Source organism: Physcomitrium patens, chromosome 13 (genome assembly GCF_059467195.1).
Source record: "Physcomitrium patens ecotype Gransden chromosome 13, ASM5946719v1, whole genome shotgun sequence".
NCBI classification, from domain to species: domain Eukaryota; kingdom Viridiplantae; phylum Streptophyta; class Bryopsida; order Funariales; family Funariaceae; genus Physcomitrium; species Physcomitrium patens.
The window spans coordinates 9867164-9872147 of NC_143422.1; the positions used below are offsets into that span (position 1 = coordinate 9867164).

The window sequence follows — 4984 nt, forward strand, 5'->3', positions numbered from 1 at the left end:
AATACATGTGACCATTTCATCTTTATTTGCAACAACTTCTAAATTAAATGTTCGTATGTCTACAAGTTTTTAAGGAATTTATATTATGATTTAATTTTTATATTGCCAAAAAATGTCATAGTACAAAAAAGAAAAAAAAAAAAAAAAAAAACACATATACACTCAAAATACATCATCATGAAATAAAATTATTAAAATATGGTTTTTATGAATCTTAATATATATATATATATATATACGCATATATACGTATATATATATATATATATATTGCACATCTATGTATATACCTAAATACATTATTTTACACTGCTATAATATTTTAGTGTGAAATGTTTTTCAATAAGGCTTTTAATAAACTAAGAACTGTTGTATTTAGGATAGCAAAAAGATGAAAAAAATTGTTTAGTTTTTTTATTGCTAATCTAATAGTATTATTTCCTCGTTGTCCTGTGCATGGTCTCCAGTTGCTACTGATGTCAAACAAGATTTCCATTTCATTCACAGTTTATACATAACAAAAGCAATTTAAAAGTTTTCATACTTGTACGACTGGTTGGGAAGGAAATGCATGAGAGATTACGCAGTTGTGAAATTCACCCTGACAACGCGCAAGCATTGTCCCTTGGGATAGGTTCTCGTCACTTAAATCCTCTTGACGCTTTCCTGGGAGAAGCATGTGAAATGTCCTATAAAACTCTCACTGAACGGGCCATAGAAATACAAAATTGTTCATATTCGCTATCTGATTGATATATGCGTCTAAAGGAACACGCTGCTGCAGCGTTACGTCGATTGCATGGCTTCAATGCTGCAACAAAGGGCACATGGAGATTCGCACAAGAACCTTGCGGCTGTGCACCTAAACGTGCATTGATGAAGTGTTCAGGCCTTCGCTGATGCAAAACCTGTTGTATAACAGACATAGTCCTACTGAATGAGAAAGTGAGTTCCGCTCTAGATGATGCCGTCACTTGACTTCCAGACGAGTCTAATGTCGACAAATGTGTGGAGATTCACTAACTCCCAACTCCAAGTACATTGGAAGTGGAATTGAAAGAGCGACTTACCCATCCTCTTCAACAACAGGAGTCCAGATTGAAGGGACTAAGGAGCAACTCCTTACGAAGAAGTCCACAAGTCATTCGGAATCATGTCAGTTGCGAGTGCAAATGGCAGTTGCTGCATCTCAGTAGGTCAGTGGGAGTAGGTATATACTTGCATTTACGCCCCTGCTGCGTAATCCCAAAAGCTTCTGTGAGAAAGCTGTAAATTTCCTTCCCGAGCGGATTGCAGTCAAATACGCACTAGAAAATAATTACAATTAGCTGACACAGAACTCGAGCTGCATCTAGCTATCAACTTGTGGGTGAAGCTTCAACTCAGCAAATCAAATTAGACATGGTGAGAAACAGAGAAACCAAGGCTTCAGTACTACTACTCGCTACAGAACTCTTGCATTTCAAGCTCTCGTAAACTGGAATGATCCTTCGCATGGTCGATCGTTACAGAAAACAAAAACTCACGCAGACTAGACCACCAGAACATCGTCATGCTGTAAAGCACAAACTACGAGACACCGAAAACAATAGGGAATATAAACTCCAAGAACGTAGTAAAGGCCAAACCTCAAAAACAGTAGTCTAAGAAAGCAGAAATCTCAGGGACTCAAGATCACGCAGCTCTGGACACAGACTGAGACAGCAAAACCACGTTGAGAGCGAGAAATTCAGACACCGAGGGGCCACATGTCCTTCACGGCTATGACGGATCTGGAAGTATGGGGAGCACAAGAAAGCATAAGAAAGCATTCGGAGGGACTAACGGTCACTCAAAAGACGGGCCGGTCCCGGGGATTACTTCAATGGGAACGGGTCACCCGTGATGTCTTTCACTAGTGAAATCCGTGTTGGCGTTCCCCGTCAGCCTTACGCAATCGACGTGGCCGTGTGCGCTTTGGATGAATGAAATATTTTTTAGATGAAATAATGGCTTCGTTATCCCAGGCGAGTTGTTGGGGCTAGTCTGAAAACAATGTTACAAGAAGAGATATGGCCAAGCTTTGGGAACTGTAATTAAAAAGCTTTTAAAGTATCAGTTACACTTTTCTTTGGTTTATTTTTCACAGAGGTGTGATTTGGTGTCAGTGAACAACGTTTCTATTATTTCAAAAAACACTAAATAGAATTTAACTTCACTTTAAGTGATTCTGTTATAACTTCACTTTAGAATCACTAAAATTGACTCCAAAGTATAGTTATCTCCATATTTATTTGCAAACTTGACTCTTAAATTTTTGTATGTGCTAATTTTATTTTTTTTACTTTTTTAACACTAAAAATATTTTAAAGACAACTACATTCCACATGGCTCACATGTGAGGGTTCTTCAATCCTTCTATCGCTGTAAGTCATCATGAACACATTTTTCACTCGTATGATTGTTTGAATATTTGATCCTCATCTTCAATAAATTCAAAGTCCCCTAAGTTCTGCGATTGCATCTTTGATTTACGGGTCCTTGACAGGATTAATAGCTCAATTAGGGGTTGAAGGTATTCGATACTTAAAGCCCAGATTAATGGATACACTACAAAAACACAGCATCAGAGACAAAATATTGGAGATATGAAAGCATTGAGAAACCGGTGCGCATTTTGGGTGCAAATGTGCATAGCTTCAACTGTAATATCATGAAATTATAAGTTCAGGGTAAAGCATGTACCTTTACACGATTTTTCCATAATTGGGCTCCTCCAAGATGCAAGCTTGTTGAAGCACCTGTGCACATTTCTACAATCACCCATGTCAATGCTCAACTCATGCACTAAAAGCGAAACAGTCAAAAAGTAAAAGTTAGGATTTGAAGATAAAAATAATTGCAGCAGTCTAGACCTGGATGAGTCCAACTGTTTCGATTTGTGTCCTCAGTTCACACCAAGCAACTAGTTCACCCATGTCTTTAACAGATTTTGATTAGCAAGTTGGAAACAGTTGTGCGTCAATCCCATGGAGGCATGAGGCTACGATCAACACTTTGTAGCATTGGACGGATAAATATTCTCATGTTTCAGTAGGCAATGGACGGATTAGTATTCTCGCAAGGGGGTTAACCGAATTCCGGATCAAGCCATGGAATGGCCACACGACCGAATTGAGCAGTTCGCAACCAATGCCACGAGCTAGAATCCAAACTCAACAGCTGCGGTAGATTCCAGTGGAGAATTCACAAAGAGTGTCGATGCCACATCGTGACGAATTGAGGCGGACATCGTGCCCCCAGGCGTTTCCACATCCATTCTAAAGAGGATTGACGGCTGGCTTGATAAAATCGCAGTTGCTGGGGTGGCGCCTAATTCGAGGGCCAACTTCTTAATTTTGGCGACAGCAGCACCGTTTACATTTTCCCATTTCCACTTTTACTTTACTGTCTTCTTGCAGCTCTTAAGTTTCGACCTTCCACACTTCCATTTTCCTTAAGCATTTTCCTTTCCTCGACGACTGCTTATGTTCGGTGTCTTAGGAGCACGCAGTAAAATATCCTCGTTTGATCGTTCAACTGTTTTCTCCTTCGTTGCCTTGTTTGTTTGGTTGTTTGCTTGCTTGTAGATCCACAGAACTTCAAGGAAAAAGACACTCTGTTGTTGGAGAGCATGGCAAGGTCTAGAAACGTCGTGCGCATGACGATGACCATCTTCTCCGCCATCTTCATCGCCATGTTGCTCTTTTCAAAGCCGTTCAACCTGGAGTACCCAGAAACACTCCCCCTGCGCCGAAAGCTTCTGCATTTTCCAGGTGGATGGGGTCACGGACGACGGGATCCTCATGGCAGCACAAGCAACAGCCGCGGCCATCACAGCCACACCCCTTGCAGGCATCATTGCGTGAAGGGGCTTCCCGGTCCACCTTCTGCCAAATAGTTCAAGGCAATTAGTTCGTAGGATATTGCCTCAATTGGATGTTGGAGCACTGCCCTGAATTTCCGATTATAAATAAAATAAAATATTGCTTACCAGGCATTAATTGTGATGCAAAAGCCAGAGTAGGACCGCTTCACATTTCACTTAATTCCATGTTCTGACTGCTACCTTCGCCGCCCCGCAAGTCTCAGGGTTCCCAATTCCACTCACCTGTATTGCAGACGGTTTCCTTATTAGAAGCACCGATAGAGCACCTATCACCTCCTCCGAAGCACCCAAACCCTTCAACGATTTCGTACTGAAGAACTCTGCAGCCAAGCTCGAATCATAGTTGCTCCGTGCCTTCAAATCCCTGAACCCCCGTGGTTTCACCACCGTCACGTTACTCGACTCCTCCCCACTTCTCCAACCCGCTTGTGCCCTGCTCATCTCTTTGTTTCTCGCAACTTTTTCCACGTCCTCGTTCACAGTTTTACTTGCCAGCTTCCGCTGCGTTTGCAACCTCAGCTCATCCAACAGACTGGACCGCACGGGGACGGACTCACCGGATTTCCGGTCTGCAACTCTTCTACTTTCGTACTCGTCATCACCATCATCGTCAACATCTATGATCCCAGGGTTCATACCCCCTTGCACCCACTCCTCCCTCACAACTTTCTTTACGTCCTTCCAAACACTTCGTTGACTCCTCTCGTTTGTGGACTCGCTCTCAAAGCTTGCCTCGCTCACCTCGTCTGATGAGACCCCACCCTTGCCAACCAACCCTGCTGGTGGCCAACCCAGCGATTTTTTTCATGAATTACATCATCAGTATATTAACATTGTGCTTTAATGTACTAAAGTTCTTAAATTAACTTCTTATAATGATAGAAGTATTTTGTAAGGTTAGAAGTGATTAAAAAGTGGCAAAGCTTGTAAAAGAGATTTAAAAAGAATGTAAGACTTATAAGAAATCTTATAATTGAAATTGAGATTACTAGTTTACTCATAAAATTAAGTATTCTAAATTTCTAAAACATCAACATCTTTATCTTGATTTTGAGAGTGCTATCTCATAATTTATTT

General features: G+C 41.1%; 1 long non-coding RNA gene across 1 annotated transcript; it reads right to left on the minus strand.

Moving 5' to 3' along the window:
• Window positions 1–474: 474 nt before the first annotated feature.
• Window positions 475–1768, minus strand: LOC112290310 (uncharacterized). The gene is made up of 3 exons (XR_016506055.1): window positions 1629–1768; window positions 1071–1235; window positions 475–908 (listed from the first exon to the last, which is right to left on the minus strand). It is a non-coding gene; the product is annotated as an uncharacterized LOC112290310 (long non-coding RNA).
• Window positions 1769–4984: the final 3216 nt, after the last annotated feature.